Below are 27,172 nucleotides of genomic sequence, written 5' to 3'. Positions count from 1 at the left end.
AATTTGATGCATATACGTGCAGTATTGTTTTTTGCTTTATTGTCTATAGTACCTTTATCAAAATCATTATCTTGTTTGTCTCTTTTAATTAAATCTATTTTAGCCATTACTGTCAGATTTCATAAATGCTGACTCTGCATTTTTTGTATCAGCTGAAGTATGGTAAATTCTACTCCATCTCTCCATCTTAACTCTGTGTGTATCTCTCATTCTTAAAAGTGTTTCATATAAAAAACTTATTATTGGATTCAGATATTTAATCCTTTCTGTTATCTGTTTCTATTTTATAGGTGAATTCATCCCATTCACACTCACAGTTATATTACTATTTGTGTATATCCCTGTTACCTTATCTTCTCCCCTTAACCTCCTATTCTTTATTCTACTCACTCCTTCTAAGAGTCCCTCTCTTGTCCTCTCTCCCAACCATCCTAAATGTTAATATACACAGCCTTCTAAAAGTCTTTCCCCAACCCTTTCTCCTAGTCTTCTCACCTCTCTACAAGTCCATAAGACTTCTCCACCCCTCCATATGTATAGTTTCCTCTTCAACACAGATCTGAAGAGAGTAAGATTGAACATTACCAGCCATCCACCTCCACCTGCTTCTTCTATATCAGTTCTTCCTTTCATGTCCCACTGTTGAGATAATTGATCCTTTTTACCTTTTGCTATCCAATTTTGTTTTTAGAATCACCCCATCATACACAACTCAGCCCCAACCTTTCTTTCAACTATCCTAGTAATGATGGCATTTTTAAGAATGCTAATAACATTTTCATATGTAAGATGTAAAGAGTTTGACCTCAATAAATACCTAGTAGTCTTTAATGTTTTCCTTATATTTCTTCTTAATCTTTTATATTAATGTTTTCATTGAGTTCTAGACTTTTTCATAACAAATACCTTAAATTCTATCAGTTAGTCAAATGTTTTTTTTTTTTTTGTTCAGTATTATTCTCAACTTTGCTGGGCAATTTATTCTTGGTCACAACCCCAGCTCTTATGCTCTTTAAAATATAATATTCAAAATCCATGATCTTTTAATGTAGAAGCTGCTACATCTTGTGAAATCCTGACTGTATCTCCACAGTATCTAAATTGTTTTTTTTCTTGTTGCTCACAATATTTCCTCTTTACCTGGGAGTTTTGAAACTTGACTATGACATTCTTGTGAGTTTTCTTCATGGGATCTTTTTTAGGTGGTGAACAGAGGATTATTTTTTTCTTCTTCTCTTTGACCCTCTTGTTCTAGAATTTCCATGGAGGTGCCTCAAGGAAGCAGAGTAGGCTGAAAGAACTTTCAGCTCATCTAACCCAGCATGAGGTTCAGATGGACTGAGGAGGGGAAGACTGAAGTATGACCTTCACCCTACTATTTCCAGATGCTACGTCTAGAGTGCTGACCAGACATGATCCAGAGCTACGACTGTAGGACAGGAGGAATGAGCACACAACAAGTGAGTGTGGTAGGAGTATAGGAGGGAGCAAGAGCATTTTTAGAACAGCAGAACTCAGGGACTTCTCAATTTGGAACTTTGCCCTGAAAAATCAAAAACCAAATGGAAAGAAGCATATGTATAAAAGAATTTACAGCATCTCATTTTGTGCTAGCAAAGAATAGGAAATTAAGGGGATACCTAGCAATTGAGGAATGGATGAACAAATTATGGTATATGAATGTAACAGAACACTCTTGTGTCTTAAGCAATGATGAAAGTGCTGATTTCAGTCAACCTGGGAAATTTTTCAAGAACTGATGCAGAGTGAGTTCTGAACCTTTCTTAAAGTCATGTCATCTGACTAGACTCTGTTTCCCTAAACATCATCTATAAGATGAGGGTATGGGCTAGTTGATTGATTTCTAAAGTCCCTTCCTTGGTGCCATCAAGGAGCTGATGATGCACTAGGGGAACAGAACAGAATGAGTACAAACAAGTGCTACAAAATAATTTTAGAGAAAGATATTCTCCTGTCTTTTCAACACAAAGGGGCAGTCATTTTTCAGTGCTTGTTGGAAAGAGAATGCTTTTGCATCATTTAAATGATTCAACATCTCATCTGAATCTGGAAGAAGGGAGAACATGGACAAAGGAGTGTATGTGGAATATAAGCAGGTCAAACTTGATGAGGGAGGGCTCACAGAGGAGCCCTGAACTGTCTAGGTCATTGGATGTTGTGGAAACTTTCAAATTTGGAGTCATAACACATGGGTTTAAGTTATGGTGCTGATACTCATTACTCTTTTCTGGACCTCCTTCTACATCTAAAGTGGAGAAAAAAATTTGCACCAGCTATCTTACAGGTTTGTCATGAGGAAAATACTTTGTTGCTATAGAAATGTGTTATTATTACACCATAGAAATATAAGGTGTTTTAGATTTAGATCTGGCAGGAATCATCTTAATAGTTATAAATACATCACCTGCTTTTAACTGAGCCCAGAGAAGTTCATTAATTTGTCCAACATCACACAGTTAACAAATGGCAGAGCCATCACTTGAACTCAGGTTCTCCTGATTTTAAACTTCATGACATTCCACTCTAGCACCTAGAATTGGGCGACAACCATGGACCGTTCTCAGTGAAGTAAATTGAAGCATACACTATGTGTATGAATAGACCACCTCACCTGGTGGCTGGTGCAGAACCCTGGTTCAGTGAGCCCTCCTGAACTGATGCTGTCTGGGAACCTCACTGGGTTACTGTTTGCTTAGATATGAAGCTCAGTTCTCTCTTCAGCTTCTATTCCTCTGCTCCAATTGAGATTCAATTTCTAGATTCCTGAACTTTTTACCACACCCCATATTTGAACCAATAGAAAGACTCAATCCTTTATGATTAACATGTGGCCTCTCCAGTGTAGAGCCTGGGCAAAACAGACCAGAAAATGATCTCACAGCCAAGGGACAAAGAGCAGAATGAAGAAAAAGGAGACAGTGTTAGCATCAATCCCACACTAGATTCTAAACTAATTTGACACCTGCTATCTTCATAAATTCCTTATAATTTCCCAAACTACCATTGGTGCCAACAAGAGAGGTGGGAGAGTGGGAAATATTTAACCAGTTTAAGATAATAGTGTTGAAAGAACACACTGCATTTAAAAACACCCTCACTTTGCTCCAGATAAGGAAATCTTATGTTGTTGTTCAGTCATGACTCTTCATGACTCTATTTGAGTTTTCTTCGCAAAGACACTGGAGTGATTTGCCATTAACTTCTCCAGCTTATTTTAAGTCAAGGAAGTGAGGCAAAGAGACTGAATTGACTTGTCTAGGCTCACATGGCTAGTAAGTGTCTGAGGCCAGATCTGAACTCTGGAAGATGAGTGTTTGTGATTCCCAGCCCACAGCTCTATAACAAACAGAAAGCTATAATAATTGAAGTCTTACTGGACATCTAGTAGATGCATGCCCAAACATCATGCATGATATCTGCCAAACCAAACATAGAAAAATAGTGGCAAGGGTACATTAAAAAGAAAAGATACATACACGTGAAAAGTGTCACAAATGCATTTTCCATCTATTTTACTACATGATTAAGAAACATGGGATATGCATATTTAGCTAAATAAAATAAGAAAGAAGGATTATAGTGAAAAAGCACTGAATTGGAGTCAGGATACCTGGATCCTGAATTAGTAAATTATGTGGCCTGTGGTAGGTCACATCACTTTTCTGTACCTCACTTTTTTCTCATCTATAAAATGAAAAGATTGGACCAGATGATTAGTAAAAATCCTTCCAGCTCAAAATTCTGTCATTCTAAGAACAGCAAAAGATAAATCTAGTAGGCATACCAAAAATGGTCATGTAGAATATTGGAAGCCTACTCACCATGTAATCTTTTCCTTTCCAGATCCCTGCACAATGGTGACTTCCCCGAAAGTCACTCAGCATTTACTTTGTATATACTTACAGGATCAGAAATCTAGAACTGGAAGAGACCTCAGTAGACCATCTACTCCAATCCCTCATTTTATGTATAAGGAAACTGAGGTCCAGAGAGGTTGTGACTTGACCAAGTTCATACAGGGAAGTGGCAGAATTAGGATGTGAACTCAGATCCTCTTTTTGCTCTACTCATTGCACTACATTGGCATCGTATATTTATGAAAGTTCATATTGTCTTGTACTTATAAAATATACACTAAACCTAAGAATGGGCAGGTTGTCTACTCAATAGAATAGAAGCCCCTTGAGCAGATGGATTATTTCCATTTTGGTTTTGTACCACTAACACCTAGCAGAGTGCTTAGACATAGGAGACTGGACCACCAATTGTTCAGTGTGTTATAGTGGGAATTCCTGTAGTGTGGATTAGACTACTCCGGTATTGAAGTCCCTTTCAACTCAAATTTTGTGATTCTATAAAGTACTTAATTAATATTTCATTGACGATCAACTGATTCCTAACCCAAAGTTTTCCATATCATCTATTGAATTTTTTCTAGGGTGACATATTCATCTGATCATGGGACAATAAGAACTATTAATTTCATACCATCATTATGTGCCAGCCCATGTTTTTCTAAGATTGCTGAGAGTAGAGGAAGTTTTCTAATGTTAAATGATAATGAAATAGTCAAGTTGAAATAAGGAATGCTGTGGTCCCTTCTAAGATTTAGAGAGAGTAGAAAACTGGGAAAAAATATTTGTGACCAATGTCTCTGAAAAAGGCCTCATATCTAAAATATAGGAGAACTGAGCCAAATTTATAAGAATACAAGTCATTCTCCAATTGATAAATGGTCAAAGGATATGAACAGGCAACTTTTAGAGGAACAAACTGAAGCTATTTATGGTTCTATGAAAAAATGTTCTAAATCACTATTGATTAGAAAAATACAAATCGAAGCAATTCTAAGGTACCACATCGTCCCTATCACATTGGCTAACATGACAAAACAGGACAATGATAAATGTTGGAGAAGATGTGGGAAAATTGGAACAATAACACATTGTTAGTGGAGTTTTGAACTGATCCAGCCATTTTGGAGAGCAATTTGGAACTATGCCTAAAGGGCTATAAAATTGTGCATACCTTTGACCCAGTAATACACTTCTAGGTCTGTATCTCAAAGAATCATAAAAATGGAAAAGGACCCATGTGTACAAAAATATTTATAGTAACTCTTCTTGTGGTCACAAAGAATTGGAAATTGAGGGGATGCATATCATTACAGAATGGCTGAACTAGTTGATATATGAGCACAATGGAATAATACTGTGCCATAAGAAATGATGAGCAGGAAGACTTCAAAACATTCTGGAAAGACTTACATGAACTGATGCTGAGTGAAATGAAGAATCAAGAGAACATTGTACATGGTAACAGCCACGTTGTGTGATGACTGACTTTGATAGACTTGGCTCTTCACAGCAATGCAAGGATCTAAGACAACTCCAAAAGTCTCATGATGGAAAATTGCTATCCATACCCAGAGAAAGAACTGTGGAGTCTGAATGCAGATGGAAGTGTAATATTTGCTCTCCTTTTCCTTTTGTTTTGTTTTATTGCTACATTACCATGATTCTCCCATTAGTGGTAATTGTTCTTTACAACACGGACTAATGGGAAAATATGCTTAAAATGAATGTATAAGTAAAGACTATATCAGATTGCACACCATTTGGGGTGTAGGGAGAGTAGTGGGAGAGGGAGAAATTTTAAAACTCAAATCTAATGGAAGTGAATGTTGAAAACTAAAAAAAAAAAATATCCAAAAAAAGTGCCAAAATCTCACTATGCTAGATTCTATGGATAAAGACTTGCCTCCAGAAAACAATTGGAAGAGTAATTGTTACCCTTTTTATCAGTATACAGAGAATTACAGACCACTGGGTGTATTTTTCCTTGATATGTTAACAGATATTGTTCAGCAAAAAGATGAGTATATTACTAATAACAAGCTAGATTAATGCACATGTAATGATAAGCCTTTGAAAAATACTTGTATCCATGGAGGATGAGCACCTGGGCACATTACCTCTACTGATGTGGACTAGTTGACATTGATCTCTGGACACTTTTTCATTTAGAAGGCTAGAAGAGGGATGGGCAGTGTAGAGTGGGCAGGCAGCCTGGAGCCTGACTTGCCTCAGAAGGATTGGGTTTTCCAGCTGAAAACTCTGTATACTCCAGCTGAAAATCCTCAGGCAGATGCAGAGTTGATTGGAATTAAATCCCTATGGTATCCTATTTACTACCTTCATCAATCAATCAATCACTGTAATGTGTATGTCAAATAGTTCCTTTCCCCAAATCCTGAAATGATCTGGCCTCCTTGACTTTATATTGTTACAAAGGCCATCTCCTCCATAGAATACATTCCTCACATTCTATCCAATGAATCTTCCTTATGCATAGATCAGGTCAATATTCAGCTCACTTTTTGTTTACCGAGTAAAGTTCAAACTCATCTTCCTGACATTCAAAGCCTCTTTTCCTTTACAAGCTTTTCTCATATAAAGTTCCTCCCAATACTCTATACTTGAGCCAAATTGGACTGCTCAAATGTGTTCTCTATTTTTTTGACATACATACGTTTTAATTAGAGTAGGCAGGTGAAATGCATAGTAGTAATGGTGTAGTAGTAGTAGTTGTTGTTATTGTAAAAACAATAATACTTGCAGCTAATATTTATATAGCAATTATGATGTGCCAGACACTGTGCTAAATGCTGAACAATTATAAATTCCTTTGATCCTCTCACAACAACACTGGGAGATAAATGCTATGATTATGCCCATTTTACAGATAATGAAACTAAAGGAAATAGAGATGAAGTGGCTTGCCCAAGGTCATATAGACAGTAAATGTCTAAGATGGATTTTAACTCAGTTCCTCCTAAATCCAAGTCCTACAGTCTCTTCATGGTGCCACCTCGATGCCATAAAACTGTGAGTGGTAAGGCTCCCATAAGAGTGGGATATATGTACGTGTTCAAGTACATAACTTGAGACATTTAAGGAGTAGAAAAGAGATTCTAACCCACTGGGAGTTCATAACTGCACACAAATATGGGATAAAGGCCCTTCTATCAAGAAGCTTAAGATGAAGTAAAGAGCACAAAACAGGATCAACTAACACGTCTTAAAGAATGCACAACATAAGATGGGTATATAATTCAGGCATAAATTGTGAAATACAGATTGTAAGTGCTAACAAGGTCACAGAAATATGGCATCTAAATTGTGATGTGAAGCATGGAGAGGATTTCAATCAGTGAAGTTGAAGAGACAAGAAGAAATATTCCAGGAACATGGAATTTCTGGGTAAAAAGGAATTGGGGAAAATTAAGTCATGATTTTGGCAAAAGTCAAAGGGAGTATTAGAATATGAGAGAAGGAAATAGTAGGCTGAAATCATAGAGGGCTTCCATTGTCAATGGAATAAATGGAATGGCAATGGAATAAATACAGCTTCTTCATACCACATGGGGAAACTCTAGAGCAATTGGAACTAAGGGTGGTCCTTCACATGTTTTAGGAAGGTAGAAAGCACAGCTCATAGTAGCGGGGCAGATGGCCAGACAAACTTGCAATTGGGGTGGTGTCGATATCTTCTGGGTCAATGGGAGATTTCAAGGTAAAATTCTGTAAAATGGTAGTAAAAAACAGAAATAATTCCATTCGAGCCAGGCTCTCACCAACACACATCCGCTTTCCTGAAAGAAATAAAAACAAGGATTAGATATTCACAGACTTCTAACTCATTGAGACCACTTCTTTGGATTTATAGGTAACTCACTAACACTCAGTGGCATTAGATTAAACATTCTATGCATTCCTTTCCTCTCTGGTCCTTGACTCCTTTGAAAAGCCTGTTCCCCCTCAACAGAGATTGAAGAACTCTCCTGTATACTCTCTCTAAATCAATCCCCCTGAACCAGAGCAAGTCCTGGGATTTATATTCAGAGGAAAGGAATCATCACTTTGGTGAGAAAACAATCACTCATTTATAATCTCAAGAACTAAGTTTATGGCTACCCAGAGAGACTGCAATGGGGAAAGGTGGCAGAACAATGCTCAAAGTTCCCTTTCAGAACCTCCTATCACCATTCTGGACAGAAACACCTCTGGAGTCTACCCTACAACTTCATGGCCATCCAGCCACTTGTCTTAACTACTCACTCCTAGCTCTAATCCAAGTATTAGAACCAACTGAGCAGGGAATAGCATTGAAGACCACAATGTCGGGGGTAGTAAGCTGTCTGACAATATTCATGCCTGCCAGAACTAGACTTGGCTATCACCACCATTACCTGATGACTAACAGTTTACCACAAGAATTGAAGGGGAAAGGACAAGACAGACTATCATCTATAATTTTGTACCAATACATCCCCATTAGAATGTACATAAGTAGGAAAGGTGTTTTCATGTGTCCCAGTCAAGAGTCACATTTCTTCAAAATCATAAACTCTAAGATTACACCTTCGATGACCTTAACTGTAATGGTGCCTGAGCAATGAGCCTTAAAGATTACCCAACCTCCTTTCTTCATTTGATAAAGTTCAAGATTATTCCATACAAACATAAAAGCCAGGAAATCTTTATCTGACAAGTAGCTCCAGGTTGAGAGTGACTGGGAGGACAGTTTCCAATATGAAGGGGGTGGAGTTAAGGGACTTTAGTTGTGGGTCTGGATGCAGAACAGAGTGGCCACCATGTCAGTTCTACCTCTTTTTTGGGATAAGCTCAGACAACTACTCTGAAACCCAACTGATTTAGTTGATGAAGCTTGGCCTAAGAAGAATTAGAAGAATGATGTACCATAAGGGGCAGCTAGGTGGTGCAGTTGATAGAGTTCTGGCACAACCTGAGTTCAAATCTGACCTCAGACACTTGACACTTACTAGCTATGTGACCCTGGGCAAGTCAGTTAACCCTGATTACCTCACCAAAAAGCAAAAAAAAAAAAATATACTATGTCTCCACCCTACTTTTAGGTTTTAGAACTTGGTAGGACCATAATGGTCACCTAATCCAACTCAATCTTTTGACATATAAGTAAACTGAAGTCCAGAGAAATGAATTAATTTGACCAAGGTCACACAGGTAATAAGTAGCAAAGATGGATTGAAACACAAGTCCTCTAAGTTATCAATCCATCTTTGATGCACATATTTAGATGGATGTCTCACCTGCTGAAAAAGGCATGAAATAGTTGCTCTTCTTAAAGTTGCCACTTTCATCCAGGAAGTGACCTGGGTCAAATTGGTCTGGATGGGGGAACTCTTCATCATCATACAGAACAGAAGATAATACTGGTAATATGGTGGTACCCTGAAATGAGCAGATACAAACAAATAATTAGAAAATAAGAACGATAGACTGTTAGGTTCTTACAGTGGAGGGGAAACCAGGAAAGGTGAGAGGAAATGAGGGAATCTTATTTTCATCGGATTTGGCTTAAAGAGGGAATAAAACACACACTCAATTGGGTATGGAAATCTGTCTTGCCCTACGGGAAAATAGGGGAGAAAGGGGACAAGAGAGCAGGGATGATAGAGAGAAGGGCAGATTGGGAAAGGGGTAATCAGAAAGAAGTACTTCTGAGGAGGGATAGGGTCAAAAGAAAGAATAGAATAAATGGGGGGGCATATACGATTAAGGGAAATAGAGTTAGTTTTTCACAACTTGTCTACTATGGAAGTGTTTTGCATAACTGAGCATGTAGGGCCTGTATTAACTTGCTTGCCTTTTCGATGAGGGTGAGTGGGGTGGGAGGAAGGGAGAAAATTTGGAACCCAAAGTTTTAAAATGTTTCCACATGCAACTGGGAAATAAGAAAGACAGGAAATGAGGTACAGAAATCTATCCTGCCCTACAGGAAAAAAGAAGGGAAAGGGGATAAAAGAAGGTGGGGAGGAGAAAGAAGGGTGGGCAGACTAGGGGAAGGGGTATTCAGAATGCATGCCATCTTGGGGTGGGGGAAGGGGCAAGATGGGGTGAAAATATGGAATTCAAAATCTTGTGGAAGTAAATGTTGAAAACTAAAAATAAATAAATTTATATAAAAAAACTTTAAAAAAAAAAAAGAAAATAAGAACCATAGAATGTTATAACTTCAAGAGAATTCAGAATGACTATCTAGTCAAAACCCCTCATTTTGAAGTATGGAAAGAGCCAACATTTTTTTTAAACACCTGTGCTGATACTAAATTAGAGACTGCAATACTATTGGGAGAGATGAAACTGAATTTTGAGAAATGGAGTGGTAGAACCGTTACCAGTGATTAAAGGAACAAGGAGGCAGATCCCAGCTTAATAAAATTTAATAAATTAACTTGTGATCATTAGATCCATCAAAGAAGGAAAGTACTGCCTGGGTAAATAATAAGCACACCAAGTTCAAGCAGATGCCAGATGATCTAAAGAGGTAGAAATGAATTCTGACCTGTGGCAGGATGTTGAAGAATAAAATAATGTCACACGGAAGAATGAGGCAAGAACTGATAAACAAATTGGGAGCTCTTCTTGAAGATGAAGAAATTGGATGCTCTGGGTAAGAAGCCCTTGCTTATACTCTAAAGAATGGTAAAGTAGGTTCACAGGTATTATTTGGTGAGATATCCTGGAAGAAGACAATAGTACTAGTTGGAGATTCCCTATAGAAGAACACTGAAACAGCAGTTTGGTGACAATGACAACAATAGACAGGTCTGCCATATTCTCAGAGGACATATTAAAGGCAAAATGGAGAAACCTCCAAGACTTTTGAAAGGGGATGACTCCTAAGTACCTCTGTTGATTCACAGGGGCAAAAACAGTACTTCTGTAAGGAACCTGGAACCATTTCCAAAGTTTTTGACATTCAAGACAAAAAAAAAAGCAAACTAAAAAAGTTAAGAGCACAGGTTGTGTATTCATTATGGCTGGATTTGGAAGCAAAATATTCTGCAAGGAAAGGCAGATTTCAGAAGTGGATATCTTGTAAGATCGTGTTTCAGAACAGGATTTGGATTTCTGGACCATACATTCATTAAAATATAGGCATGATAAACCAGGATTGGAATAATGCACCTAGCAAAGACTGGAAGGATTTTTATTTTGATTTGTTACAAATATAGTCGAAAGCTTTTTCAATGCTTAAAGTGTGGCTTAAAAAAAAGGTAGATTGGATATTTTAAGACAAGGAAACAAATTTGATCTCAAATTTATAAGTAGGATATAGTATGATGACATGCTTAACAAGACTGAAGTTCAGGAAAGAGTTTCTCTTGTTCAAAAGAAACAGGATAGGAAAGAAGTTGGGGTGGTATATGTTGAGAAGATATACTCCTGTGAGGCTATTTAGGAAGCAGAGGAAAGAAGAATGATGAGAAGCCTCTAGGTAAAGAGAAATGGAGGCAGAATCAAGAGTGACATTGTCTTGAGAGTATTCAACAGACCACATGCACAGAGAAGAAATAGACAAGGAATAGAGAAGACAGATTATAATCCCTGGTGGTTAAACATGATGCAGCAGTGATGGAAAACTTCAATTACTCATTCAGATCCTTGAATTTCCTTTCTGTCAAAAACAGGGCAGTTCATAATTCCTTGACTTTTCTTAATGACAATTCTGTCCTATAATTACAGTGGAACCAAAAAAGGGAAATTCTTTTATTAATCGAATTCTAACCAGCTGAGAGGAACTTGAATAAGAGATGTGAATAAAGATTTGTACAATCCCTGGGGCACAACATTCTTCCTCTGAAGGGATCATGCTGTGCTGTAGGGTATGCTATCACACTTGGCACACTTTCTGTGCACACCTATGGAGGGTAATGATGAGAATTTTTGGGAAAGGGACCAGTCCATCTTAGAGTTTATAACAGAGTCAACTAAGTGGCCCAATGGATAAAGTCAAACAGGCCTGCTCCAATGCCAAATACTCACTAGTTGTTTGACCCTAGCCAAGTCACTTACCCTCTCTCAGACTCAATTCCCTCATGCATAAAATGAGAATAATAACAGTGCTCACATGTCAGGGTTGCTATGAGGATAAAAAGGGATAACATTTGTAAACCGATTCACAAACCTTAATGCTAGCTATCATTATTATAACCAAGAAAGACAAGAGTTGTTTTCTAAAAGCACAAAAGAAAACAATTCTGAAAATGTAAGATAAAGGAACATTCTCTAAAGATACCAATGTGGACAAGGTAGCCAGGTGGTGCTGTGCAGAGACCTGAAGTGAGGAAAACCTTAGTACAAATTCAGACTCACACACTTACTATCTGCATGACCCTAGGAGAGCCAGGTGCTCTCTCTAAGATTCAGTTTCCTCACCTGTAAAATGGGCATGGTCCTAACATCTACTCCCACAGAACTGTTGTAAAGAGTAAATAAGATCATCTGGGCAAATCAAATCTTAAAGAACTTTATAAAAATAGCTATTGCTATTAGAGGGAACTGACCAACCAACTTAGATTTTTAAAGACAAGGATGAGTAAAAAAGCATGTCACAGTTCCATAAGGATGACAGAAGTGGTAAAGCCCAGAATGAACAGAGGCTGATGAGGCTAACAAAGGGCAACAAGAAGAAGTTTTCTAAAAGTATATTGTGGGAAAGAGGAGGATTAAAGAAAGGATAAAACCACAACCCAGAGGGTAATAGGATGAGGATGACAAATGATAAAGAAGATACAGAACTTCTCTATTTTTCTTTTCCTTTGGTTTTTTTTTTCTGACCATGGAAATGATCCTTGAACTGAAAAGGATAGAATAAATAAATAAACATGGCTAATAGGGATTGAATACCAAAGAGAAGTAAAAAGAAAATGAGGGAGCACCTAAATACCTGTGCAAGAAAAATAGAGCGAAGAGAGTACACTTCAATTTACACTCAGAGTCTAGAATATGTTTATAGAGAGACCATTAATCTAGATAAGGAAGGAAGGAGGAAATGACTGTAGATAAGGAAGTAGTGGTCACAAAGATCTGGAGTGGAATCATCATGATTTCTTTTATTTCTTTTTGAGGATGTTAAGAAACTGGTAGATCAGGAGAATGTTGTAGATAGGGTTTCCTTAGATTTTAGCAAAGTGTTTGATAAAGATTTCCATGTTCTTCCTCTGAAAATGATAGAAATATATAGGTTAGACCTTTATACAATTAGATGGATTAAAACAATTGACTGACCATATAAAAAAGTAATTATTGAAGGTTCAAAGGCAGCTTGGAAGTAGGCAGTTGTACTCTACCTTCAGCTCACAAATGAAAATTGTATTCCTTCTAGGAGTCATATTTTAGGAGGATGTTGAAGAGCTGGAGGCTACTGAAGGGAGGGCAACCAGGATGGTAAGAATAACAAGTCCAAGCCATGTGAGGACAGGTTGAAGGATATGGGAACATTTAGACAATAGAAAAGAGGACATAACAGAACAGGAGACATAATAGCTGCTTTCAAGTGTTTTATGAACTTTACTAGAAAGAGAGAGTAACTTTGTTCTGTTTTGTTCCAGAGGACAAAACAAAGAGCAATAGATTAAAGTTATAAAATTGCAAACTTAGGCTTCATGAAAAAAAAAATCCCTCAAATTATGGCCGTCCAAGATTAGAATGGAATGCCACAATAAAAAGTGGTTCCACCTCATTGAAAGGCTGCATAAGCAAAGATTGAATGACCTGAGGTGAGCATACTGTAGATGGAATTTTTTTCAGATTGGGATGGAGAATACGACACTGAAATGCTTTCCAATTCTGAAATTCTGTACCATTCTCAGGGATATGGGTTGGCCTGCGGTTCCTTCTAGCTGTAAGATTCTATAATTCAATAGAAGAGAATATAAATGTGTTATACTGAGAAACACTTCTGACCTTGGGGATAAGATATTGCCTAAATTGAACATCTTCTGACACTGCATGGGGCACGTTGTTGGGAACGAGGTCAATGTATCGTTGTATCTCATGTATCACAGCATTGGTATAAGGCATCCTGTTTCTGTCCTCCATGCAGGGACTTCTATCTCGGCCAATCACACGATCAATTTCTTCATGAAGTTTACCTGTCACAATATGAATGAAAATTGATCTTAAAGTAGGAACAAAAACTACCTTCTCTCATATTTTCTCTGATTTTTCCCCAAGAGCCACATTGGTAAGTAATGGACTTGAACCTCATATTCTGAGAGATAGATAGATAGATAGATAGATAGATAGATAGATAGATAGAAAGATAGACAGATGGGTGAAAATTCCATTTTAGAGTAAGTCAGCTGAGAATCCCTTGAGACACCTATGACCCATGCCCTCAAGACAACTTCAAGTTGTCCTTTAAAAAATGCAGGCCAAGCAACACTTGGTTAAGGAAATGAGGAGGGTTCTCAGTCTGGACCTGTTCTACAACTCAATGTGACCAACCATAGGCCCAAGGTACTTCCCTCTGTGGCTGTAGAGTGACAGGAATCCAGAGGCACCAGCTCCTCCTATGGTCAGGTAGGATCAAGAAGCTATCAGAAACCAGTGCCTCTCAATTATTCAGTTCCTCCCAGTTCTAGCACTGGGCTCCAGTCTCTATTCATTTCACTATCTATGTGGTTACCTCTAATAATAACTCACAATTATATACCACTTAACTAAGCAAGGTGGAGGTAGTAGTGGAGAAGGAGGAATAAGTAAACTTGAACATGTAATGACTTAAATACATTAAAATGGCAATAAAAAATTTCCAAGGAAAGTCTCAAAAGGACCAGGAACCCCTCTCATGTGGATTAAATTATATGTATTTTTATCCTTTATCCCACCTTCTATCTCAGGGTATTTGAGGAGAAGCAGGAGTCCATATCTCAGGTGGTGCTGGTTGTCTCTGTTCCTGCACAAATAGATCACTTACAGTGCGGACCAAGTTTTCAACGGTAAATTCAGACTGTGGTTGTTGCTTTTCCTAGGAATAATTTGGTATGATTAATGGAAAAGTAAGAGAGGCAGCAGGGCAAACTGGAAAGCATAATGGATTTGGAAGAAGAGGACCTTGGTTTAAATCTCAGTTCTGATATGTTTTTTTTTAATTTTGGGTGGGAGGGAAACAGGGTTAAATGATTTGGCCAGGGTCACACAGCTGGTAAGTGTCTGTGGCCAGATTTGAACTCAGATGCTCTTAACTTCAGGGCCAGTGCTCTATCCACTGTGCCAACCTAGTTGCCCCCAATACACCACCAGCTCTGATCTTGACCTTGGGAAAGTCATTTAACCATTTTATATTTCAGTTTCCTCATCTGTAAAATAAGGGAGTTGGATTCAATTACCTCCAAGGTACATTTCAGTTCTAAATCTATGACCCTGTAAATAAATTAAATTCGAGCAACACAATCCAAAGTAGAACAAGAAGCTAGCAATTAACAAAGCATTTTGGCCCTTGCAGATCTCACATATGGGAGAGAGACAGAGAGAAGAAAGATATGCGGTGAAGGATGGGGGGATATATACAGACAGACAGACAGACAGACAGAAAAAGAGTAGACTTGCAATTTCATTGGCACAGGTAACTTCCAGGTTAAAAAAAAAAATCTGTCTGCCAATGCAAGTCTGCACTTTCTCTGAAAAACTTAAAGTCTCTAGATAGTTGTCCAGCCCTAGGGCACTACAGTGTTAAGTGATTTGCCCAGGATCACATAGACATTTTGTGTCAGAGAGGGAACTTAAACTCAGTTTTGCCTGGCTCTGAGGGTAGCTCTTTATCTGCTACATCAGGGGGGTCAAACTCTCAGCTCTCAGGCCTGAAGACACCAACAAAACTGTGTGTGGCTGAAACCACATTAAAATGTAATTGGGAAATGTTTAGTAAAATAAATAAAGATACAACACAACAAAGAGAATGTTAATTTCTGCATTTTCTAAGTTAATATGAGGCCTACCAGGATCCATTTCTATTCATGTTTGACACAACTGTACTGTATGATACTAACTTGCAAGATATCTGTACCTACATATTATATATCAATCATATCTGTGGGTATACACAAGCAGCTAGGTGGTGCATTGGGTTGAGTTTAAATCTGGCTAACTGCCTGTGTGATCCTGGACAAGTCACTTAACCTTGGTTACCTCAGTTTCCTCATCTATAAAATGAACTAGAAATGGAAAACACGTCCAGTATCTTTGCCAAGAAAATCCAAAATGGAGTCATGAAGCGTTGGACTGAACTGAAATGACTAAGCAAGAAATGTACAATGACTGTATATATGTAAGCTCTTGTATTTTCTTGTGGATTAAATTCTGTTATTCTATGAGTTCAATGAGATGAACAGGATTTATTAGTTTAGAAATAAGGAAGGAAAAAAATTATCAACTTCCATATATATAACAATTAATGCAAAAAGGATCCATGTATATTTTCACATTTTATCCTGATCAAAATACTGTGATACAGTTAGTGCTTTATTATTGTTCATTTTACTAATGAGGAAATTGAGTGGTAAATGCTTTGCCCTTGACAATGAGATGTTGATATTGAGGAAAAGTCATGACTGAGACCAGAAATGGAATATATAACAAATATCCAATGGACTAAAGATAAGAAAGTAAAAACACAGGAAAAGCAGGCAGGTACTAGGGGCATAATTCAAGTTGAAGTCAACTAAGGTCTATGCCACTGTGGGTGGTGGGGGGGGAAAGATATGGAATTCTGAAGATTCTCACACATGAAACACAAGAGACTACTGTACATATTAGTTCTAAAAATCTCTTGCTCTGGTCTACATATTTGCCCTCTCCCACATTCCCTCATCTACCAATGGGGTAGGAATCTGTGGGAGAATATACCTTATGTGCATAGGTTGATGAAGGAAGGATTTTCCTGGTCAGTTATGTTGACACATTGCTAAATTAAATGTTTTGAATTAATGTGTTTTTTGGTTCATGGTAAGAAAACCATAAGTGATGACCTCAGAGCACACTTCATGCTGTAAGTAGGTCATTGATCCATTTCAGCATTCCATCAGTATCTTTTACCTTCTCCCTGTTTCTCTGGTACTTTCAGGGTTTCATTTACTCCATATGAATTACATTAGCATATTGTTTTATTCTAGTTTTGCTTCTAATGCGGTGGATTTTTTTCTTTATGCAACTTTTCAATGATTTTCTTTCTTTTTGTTTTGCTCTTTGTTGTTTATGGAATGTGGAAAGTGAGGAGCCTCTAACTCCACTATCTTGACTGTAAAACCCACCAACCTCCCCACAAGTACTTACCACAGCAGCCCTCCATTTCCAATTAGGCTGCTCAGATTAAAGTTCCCTATTCCCACTGTCTTTGTAGAGTCCTGAAATGTCCTGCAGTCCTCACTCTAGCTCTGGGACCTCCTTCAAGACCCAGACTAAAACCTAACTCTTCCAGAAGGAAGTCTTATGTTAACCCACCAAATATTATATTTCTTGCTAATTTCAAATTCTTCATCACTTAAATCCTCAATTTATAATCTATTTTGGCTTTCCTTACACATTCCTGATAATTATTCTTGTCCTGCATGGGCTTTCTCCTGTCTGTTGGGTTAGAAATTCCATCAGGGCTAGGACCCTGTCTTCTCATTCTTCTCATATAGTGCTCTGGCCATATTATGATTAAAATATGATTATTTACTGCTCTATGTTTGTGAATGTGAATGTCAGCCTCTAAGACACAAGCCATTTCACCTACAGAACTGAGATTCAGACCTGTACTGACACTCTACCTGCTCCATTTTCATCAGGAAACAATCAATAAAGTCCCGAGGATTGCTGGGATCCAGTGTTCTTTGGTGTTCCTTCACTTCTTCCAAAATAAATTCAAGTATTGATTGCATATTTTTAACTGCTTTGTGATGAGATCCAGGGAGATAACGTACTAGAGATGGAAAAGAATTGTAGACCTAAAAAAAAATATTTACTTTAAAAAAGAAAATAATTTTCTACTCTAGCACTTGGATCATGTTGAGAATAGGGCTGAGTAAGGATGGGACAAGTGCCCTTTGGAAAATAGTGACTTTTCTCATATTTCCTAGAAATGCCCTAAAAATTAGCATTCTGTTCCTTGGTTGCCTGAAACTGCTTGGCTTTCACTCTCAATTCTTACTTCCAACAGAAAAGTTCTCATCCTTTCTCATTTAAGGTCTTCTAAGAGCTCAGCCTACCACCTTCCATTGGGACAGCTAACTCATCTGCTAACTGATCCAAATTCGGGTGCACAAGGGAAAAGTCAGCTTGTCTCTAGTAACATGAATTTTAACATTCAGTCCCTGTGACCAGTGGGTGAACTACTCCAGGGAGGGGCCTTATAATGTCCCTCAAATCAGACCACATAGGGTGACCTTTTCTGTCTTTAGTCCTTGTCAATGAAGAAGAAAATGGGAACCCATTCCAACATGGCACTACTGTACTCCAATGGAATGAATGATGAACTCTAGCCTAGCTGCTTGTAGTAGTTTCTTGAAGTAATTAAAATATATATTCTGAGCTCCAAACAGAGAGAAATTGGTCTCACCTTCATCCATGGGGAACTTACGATCTTGATGTTTTCATTCAAAAGCTTCATTAAATATAGAAATTTCTGGTCTTTATATTCAAAACATTTCTGGAAAATGATAGAGCAGATTACATTGCAAGGAGCACACCAAGATGAATGTGGGGTCACATGGTAATCCTAAAGAAGAAAGAGAGAAAGAAAGACTTTAATACTACCATTGTGATCGAAAGGAAGATTTGCCTGCCTTTAGGTAGGACCTGACTGTCCTCCTTTCCCTTCTAGTTTACATTCTAGCTTGGCACAGCAAGGTTAAAATAAACCACCCTTTATGAAGCATCTGATTTCATGCACATGAGAATCCTAAGTGCAAATAGATAATTCCCATTTTATAGGTGAGGTTGCTGAGGCTCAAGAAAATCAGCTGATTTATGTGCACACTAGGAAGGATCAAGATGTGGAATGCAACCAAATTCTCTCCTGTCCCCAAGTAAACTGTTCTTCTTACCATACCATCCCTTCCCATTTCTAAATCCATATTCATCACTCACTAACCAACTTTTACTTTCAGACTTCATGTCTATTTTTAAATTATATTTCATTGTATTTCAATCATTTATCCCAGCATGAGGGTTGCAGCACTGGTCTGGAAGCCTTGCTATTCCAAATGCTCTTAGGTTCAGGGTTCTGGGTTGTGAAAGGATTGATAATGTCAAGGTGGTGATTCTAGGTTTCCTTGACTGGCCTCTCATCTCTCCCTTAGGTGCCTCACTGTTTAGCAAGGCTCCCATTTGCCTTATGAATAGCAATTGGCTGGCAGCTGGTGGCAATGGACAGTCCCTTTTCCACAGGAGTTGCTTCCTCAGATGAGAGCTGTCAGGGCTGACCAGGACCAGTGGTCTAGAGCTTGCTGCCACCCTGTGGCCCTCATGCGTATGTACCTATTGGTAGCAGCTAGTCATCAGTTGCTGCTAGTGGTAAAGAGAAATATGAGCCCCTTCTCCACAAGGTAGCTCCTGTGGACACTGGTTTTGCTGTTTCCCAGTCTTGGGTTTGGAGGTCCTGAGCTGCCTCCATCAGGGTCAGAGGGGAGATTGTGGTTGAGGTGGTGGGTATACTAAAGAGGCCCAAGGACAGAGTCTTGGAGATATTCACACTCAGGGAACTGAAGGTGCATAGTGATCCAGCAAAAGAATATTGAGAAGCAAAAATCAGCACAAAGAAGAACCAGTGGAGAACAGCATGATAGAGGTGAGGGAGAAGAGAGTATCAAGCAGCCAATCTGCCAGCAGTCACTTAGCTCTTACTAGGCTCTGTGCTAAGCACCAGGGGCACACAGACAATAGTAAGACAGCCCCTGCCCTCAGAGGGCTTACATTATACTGAGGGAGGCAACATCTACACAAAAGTGTGGCAAAAGTCCCGGATTCCACAGTAGTGGGGAAGTGCTGTTCTCAGTTTATTCCTATATTATTGCTGGCGAAATTTTCTGGAGTAGCAGAGCACATGCAGCTAATTTCGAGCAACAACTGACAGTATCTTCTACTGCCCATTCCTACCACCCAACACACACACACACACACACACACACACACACACACACACACACACACACATAGTACATATAAGTGTTGCCTTTTATGGTTTAAAAGTAGTTATTCCATAGAATTTATGGCATCAGCATCCTCTAGTGTTGTGGCCCCTAAGTTTCAGATTTCATAGAAGGATGACAACCCTTCTGTGAGATAGTTTAGATGTGGGGGGAGGGGTGAAGGGGGGAAGCATGAAGGGAAACAAGCTTCCAAGAAATGCTGCTGAGTCAGCTCATTGACTTCTAGCAATGTTCTCAGCCCTGCTTCCACTCCTTCGCTTAGTCAGAAAAACTCTGCACTCCCCAGAATGATCCTAAAGCAATGCCTTCTGCCCCTGGAGTTGTTGACTAAAGGTAAGGGAACTGGTGCTGCTAGGTTCTTGTGAGCTCTGTTCCATCTGAAAAGGAATACAAACAAGTAAGGCATTCCCTTAAATGTTCCTCACCATGCTGCTCCTCACAAGATTAGCATGAACTCATTAGCAGAGCTGCACTGCCTCTCATCTCTTCTCTCAGCTGTCTTGACCCTTCAGGGCTTCTAGGAATGACCACATGGCCATGGGCATATCCCCAGGATGGGCCAAAAAGTGCAAACATAGTGTTTCAGACTATAAGGACCAACCTTAGTCTTCACGAGTTATAAGGGTCAGGACAGATTTTTGTAAGGTCAGTGGTAACAAAGTAAAAAACACCAACCTTTTGTTTTTTTTAACTCCTCCATAAGATTCTTTGCCACTTCTTGGACTCGCTCTTCGATGCTCCTCTTCCCCATCCCAAAATTCCTCAGGGTCATGAGGGAGAAGCGGCGGATTTGCTTCCATGTCTCTCCATTGCTTGCATGACAATGCCTAGAAAGGGAGCAGGAAGAAGAGAGACCTTAGACTCTAAAGATCCTCAAGTCCATGGCAAAAAGTCCTTGGGCCCTTCAGCACACCGTTGTTCCAGGAGAATAGTTATGGGGTCATTTTACTTTCTCCTCTATCTGTACTGTTTCCTGTCTCATTCTCTCTTCATCACAGTCACAAACACATCAGTGGCCCTACACCCACATCCTGCTCCTGGTAATGAAGTGGCCACAAAGAGGGAGGCCAGGATAAAGACATAATTTGAGAAACTGAATGGTTGTAGGGCAAGTTAGTTGATATCTCTCCATCTTTTTACACAAGGAACCTAAAAGATGATGTCCTGAAGTCCTAGTCTTCCCACTTCACACAGGTACCAAAAGTGAGTGAGAGTCTCTGTGTGTCTTTTTGTGGGTTACTAGGTGGTGCAGTGGAAAGAGTACCAGACATGGAGTCAGGAAAACTCATCTTCATGAGTTCAAATCCAGCCTCAGACACTTACTGTTTATATGATACTGGGCAAATCACTTAACCCTGTTTGTCTCAATTCCTCATCTGTAAATTGGCCTGGAGAAGAAAGTAGAAAACCAACTCCAGTATCTTTGCCAAGAAAACCCACACTGGGTCATGTAGAGTTGAACATGACTGAAATGATGGAATAATAAGAGGTACACTTAATAAGAATAGAAAGTTATGAAAGCTCAGTAGAAATCCCAAATCGTGTGGCTTTCCTTAGCTTCCTTTCTTTCCCCTAAGTCTGAAACAATCCTACACAGGATTGTTGTTTATGGGGAAGCGATTGTTGAGTCAAAACAAAACATAGCAATTATACAAAGAGTTGTAGTTAATTTGAGCAATGGAAAAGGTGATCACATGCCTTTATGGTACACACATTGATGTACACATACTAAAGCTTAACATGGCATATCCTTCTTTCTCTGAATATATCACACCTTCCTACCTTCAGATATCACCTCTGATTGCAGATGGAGGAAGACTTCACCTAACTAAACTTATATTGAGAAATATCCTTTTGCCTGTAATCTTATTTCCATGGACCTTTATAAAGATCAAATTCATTACCCTCTGCTTCAAGATCCTTCATAAGGGAACATTTGGCCTGCAGTCAAAAGACCTGTTCAAATTAGCCTTAGATACTTACTAGCTAAACTAATCACTAAACATCTTTTTGCTTCAGTTTTATCATTTGTAAAATGAAGAGTAATAATAGCACCCCCCTATTGCAGTGGTTGCAAAGAGCAAATGAAATAATACTTATAAAGCACTTGATACAATGCCTGGAACATAGTAGGTACTCTATTTGTTAGCTCTTGTTGTAGTTGTTGTTGTTGTTAATTCATTCATTCATTTCCCACCTTGATTTACTCATATGTTCCTACTACAAGTATTCTACATAGCAGATAATGTGTTTGCCTTCTAGTCAGCTTATCAGGAGTCATAATGAAAAAGGTTCTCAGAGACTTCTCTGTCTGTGTCTCTCTCTGCTGGTCTCTGTCTCTCTTTCTGTCTTTTTTATTTTTCACTTCATCCTTTCTTCCTACTTTAAATGGAGATAACATACAACATGAAGCAATGCAGCTGCTGCTATGGACAAAAATATTGGCTCACTACATCCTCCCCAAATGCCACAGCTGGGGCTTTGGTATAAAGGTGGGTCTATTTCCACTAATTTCTAGGAATACTATTTTTTTTCTATTCTTGTCTTTCTCTTCTTCCTCTATACCCAGCAGAAACTTACCATTCCATTGTAACCATTTGAAAAGTGGCATAGGTGGTCTATCAGCAAACTTGTCACCATGATCAATCAGAGCTTCTTTCACTGCATTGTACCCATATAACACGACAACACGCTCAACACCAAGTTGCAGAGTGAACACTGGGCCATATTGTTTTCCTAGCTGTGAAAAGAGATGTGGCAGTAATGAGAGGGTCATCACTGAATGGGTGATAAACTGCTGCCATTACTGTTGTTGACCTTATTGGAGAAGTTCTCAATCCATTATAAGCTCCTTCAAAATATTTCTGATATTTATTACAGGGAGGATGATACAACTCATGAACCCAAACCAAGCCCTAGATGTCTTGAAAGACTAAAAGTTCATCCTGTGCCTTGGCTAGAAGCCAGAAGACTGGTTAATGAAGCACAGGTTATGACCTCAGTGCAACACCCAACCTTTTGGAGAGGTTGAACTTATATTTCATAGCTAGGTGCCATAGTGGATACAGCACTGGACCTGGAATCAAGAAGACCCTACACAAAATCCAGTTTCAGATACCTAATAGCTATGCGACTCCAATCAAGTCACATAACTGCTGCCTGCCTCACTTTCCTCATCTGTAAAATTAGGATAATAATGATACCTGATTCTAAGGTTCTTTTGAGAATAATAAAATAATATTTATAAAATATTTGGCAAACCTGAAATCACTATATAAATGCTATTATTTTATTATTATTGTTGTTTTTGTTGTTGTTGTTGTTTGTTGTTCATCTAAAGCTTGAGAATAACAGATTTGGAAATGGGTACAAGGCTGTCAGTGAAATCCTGGAGCAGAAAAAGGTACACATTCCAACAGAAATCCTACAAACCAGTATCACTGGATCATGGGTACACATCCAGAATAGACTTTGGAGATCATTTAAATCCTTTTTTGGTCGTGAACTCTTGTAATAGGCTAGTAAAGCCTATCTACTCCTCTGAATGATATTTTTAGATTGAAATACATAGGATTACAAAGGAAATCACTTATATTAGAATAAATAAAGATGTAATTTTTCCCATCCTAACTCACAGAACCTTTGAAATATATCTACAGACCCAATGGGATTTCATGATCCAAGATTAAGAACTCTTCTAAATCAATCATAATTTCATATATGAGGACACTGAGGCCCCAAAGATCAGGATAGATCTGGGAAGAATTTGGTAAAAAAATTATGGTTTATTCTACCAGGTAAAAATGAGAACATAATTTTTTTTCACATATTAATCTCAATCTTTTCTCACAACCCTGTGAGGCAGATAGGACATTTTTTTTTATAAATCCTCATACAGACATAGGAAACTAAGATCCAAGAGGTCATCATGACTTTTCTGAGGCACAAAGCTAGTAATTGTCAGAATCTGGACTTGAAGTTCAAATTCAATGCCTTTTCTAGTACCCCATGTTAACTTTCAAAGGCTTTGAGATCTACAGATCTTAGTTCAGAACTCACTGGTTCTTCTTAAGGCCAGGGTTACTTTTAATCAGCACACTTAAGATTATATGCAAGGACTGGGGCAGCACACAGAGACTGCTTAAGGGCCCTTTGAAGGAATGTGCAAGGAAAACATTCTCCCTCTGATCCAACAAATGCTGGAGGTTCTCACCTGTTTGCAGGACCTACTCCTCCCTCAGGCAACAGAAGTAATCAGGCACATTAAATACCACCTTTATTCCTGTGGTAGGCAATGAGCAATTTAAGTGGGACTAATGGCATTTTCTCCTACAACTTCACAGTGCCAATGTGACCAGTGATAGCAGAGGACGGCAGTTGTTCTAGAACTGATTTCATCAATTGCTACAGGAACTTGATGGCACCCAGCTAGTGCTGAAGCATTGGGTCCTGATGGCCACTACAGTGAATCGGAAATATAGTCTAGAAAACCTATGAGGTGTCTACCTCCCTACTCTAACATGCTCTACTCATTAGAACAAGCTGCTTGAAGACAGTCCCACAAAATATAAACTGACTGCAGCTAGAGTCAGGAATGAAACCAACAGAAGACAGAGATACTTACCTTGCGAAAAGATTGAGGGATATTCTTAAGGTCCACCTGGAGCATATTGCCAAGAATGGGAAGAGGAACAGGACCAGGTGGAAGTTTTCCTCTTCCAAAGCCCTTTCTCCATGATAAAATGAGAAGCAGACATGACATACAGAGCAGTAAGCCAAGAGCAATGGCCACAGATGGATCCATTGACACTCTTCCTTACTGCTAATGCAATAGAAGGCTCAGAATCCGAAGCTGGGAAGGACTGCAAACACAAGGTCAATCAGCTTATAAGTCCTTGGCATCCTGATTAAGCTTCTGATGGACTTTGGCCTGCCACTAAGATTAACAGAACACTCCTCTTGTTCTATACTGGTGTATTTTAAAATAACAGGAGCCATTAAATTTGTTGTTTGAAGTTTTACTGATTCATTTTGCTCCTTATGTGCCACAGTTTTTCCCAATATGGCCCTGCCTCCCCTTACAATCAATACCTTCAAAAAACATTAACAAAACTAATGATACTAGGACTTTGACAGTGTATGTCACATACCATAGTACATTACCACTCTGCTGCTAGAGTGTTTCTTAATCTGTTCTAAGAGTTGAGGCCACTTTTATAACATTAAAAACCTCATTGACCCATTGCTGTTTGTCCTTCATTCTTGAAGAGGACCATGACTTCAGGGAGGGGGTGCAATGAGCTTTCCCTAAAATTATAAACAATATCTGTCTAAAACCATCAGCAAACATTATCTGTGATGGGTATAAATCAGGAAACTTTTTCAGTAAGATCAGGGCAAAGCAAGAATGTCACTGTTATTCAATCTTATACTAGAAATGCTAGTTATAGCAATAAGAAAAGGAAAAGAAATTGAAGGAATTAGAATAGACAATGTGGAAACAAAACTATCAGTCTTGGCAGGTAATATGATTACAAACTTAGAGAATTCTAGAAAATCAACTAAAATTAATTAAAATAATAACTTCAACAATGTGTGAGATATAAAATCATCAGCATTTATATATATTACCAACAAGGTCCAAGAAGAGATAGAAAGAGAGTTGCATTTAAAATTACTGCTTATAGTAGAAAATCTTGGATTCTGCCTGCCAAGACAAAACCAGGAACTATATGAACACTTTCACACAAATAAAGTCAGATCTAAATAACTGCAGAAATATTAATTGCTTACAAGTAGGCCAAGCCAATATAATAAAATTGAAATTTTACCTAAATTAATTTACTTATTCAGTGCCATGACAACCAAACTACAAAAAGTGTTTTATAGAGGTAGAAAATATAATAACAAAATTCATTTTGTAGAACAAAAGATCAAGAATATCAGAGAATCAATGAAAAATGTGAAAGAGGTTAGCCTAGCAGTGCTAGATCTCAACTGTATTACAAAGTGATGATCATCAGAATAATCTGGTATTGACTAAGAAATAGAGTGGTGGATCAGTGGAATAGGTTAAATACATAAAACATAGAAGTAAATGACCATAGTAATCTAGTGTTAAACAACCACCCAAGATCCAAGCCTTTGAGACAAGAACTCACGATTTCACAAAAATTGCTGAGAAAACTTGAAAGCAGTTTGGCAGAACATAGGTATAGAACAACATCTCATACCATATACCAAGATAAAGTCAAAATGGCTACATGATTTAGATGTAAAGGGTGATCTCATAAGCAAATTAAGAGAGCATGGAATACTTTCCTGTTAGATTTATCATTAAGGAAGAATTTATGACCACATAAGAGTTAAAGAGCATTATGGGATGTAAAGTGGGCAATTTTATTGCATTATATTAAAAAGTTTTTGTGAACACACACATAACACACACAAAGAAGAATGCAACCAAGATTAGAAGGAAAGCAGGCAACTTGGGGTGAGCAAATTTCTCTGATAAAGGCCTCATTTCTCAAATATATGGAGAACTGAGTGAAATATCTAAGAATATGAGTCATTCCCCAATTTATAAATGTCAAAGGATATAAACAAACAGATTCCAGATGAAGAACTCAAAGCTATATATGTTCATATAGAAAACATTCTAAATTAGTATTGATTAGAGAAATACAAATTAAAACAACTCTGAGTACCACCTCATATCTATCAGATTGACTATTACAACAGAAAAGGAAATGGCCATGTGGGAGGGAATGTGGGAAAATTGGAATACTACTGCAGTTGGTAACATGAACTGTTGTGAACTGATCCAACCATTCTGGAGAGTAATTTGGAACCATGCCCAAAAGGCTATAAAACTGTGCATGCCCTTTAACCCAGCAAACACTTCTAGGCCTGTATCTGAAAGAGATTATACAAAATGAGAAAATGATTAATATGTACAAAAATATTTATAGAAGTTCTTTTAGTATGTTAAAGAACTGGAAATTGAGCAATGCTCATCAATTGGAGAGTGGTTGAGCAGTTGGGGGATATGATTATGATGGATTACTACTGTGATATAAGAATTGACGAGCATGATATTTTCAGAAAAACCTTGGAAGATACCTGTGA

General features: G+C 38.3%; 1 pseudogene across 1 annotated transcript; it reads right to left on the bottom strand.

Moving 5' to 3' along the window:
• Positions 1 to 7,082: 7,082 nt before the first annotated feature.
• On the bottom strand, positions 7,083 to 24,934 carry LOC110203823 (cytochrome P450 2C19-like; annotated as a pseudogene). The gene is made up of 9 exons (XR_013485243.1): positions 24,669 to 24,934; positions 22,621 to 22,784; positions 20,720 to 20,871; positions 18,454 to 18,612; positions 17,666 to 17,842; positions 14,744 to 14,883; positions 13,818 to 14,005; positions 9,155 to 9,296; positions 7,083 to 7,675 (listed from the first exon to the last, which is right to left on the bottom strand). The product of XR_013485243.1 is annotated as a cytochrome P450 2C19-like (transcript).
• Between the last annotated feature and the right edge of the window lie 2,238 nt (positions 24,935 to 27,172).

Source organism: Phascolarctos cinereus, unplaced genomic scaffold (assembly GCF_003287225.1).
Source record: "Phascolarctos cinereus isolate Bilbo 61053 unplaced genomic scaffold, phaCin_HiC Scaffold_15;HRSCAF=495, whole genome shotgun sequence".
Classification (NCBI taxonomy): Eukaryota; Metazoa; Chordata; class Mammalia; order Diprotodontia; family Phascolarctidae; genus Phascolarctos; species Phascolarctos cinereus.
Note: the sequence above shows the minus strand (reverse complement) of the source record. Positions and strands in the feature narration are given on the sequence as shown.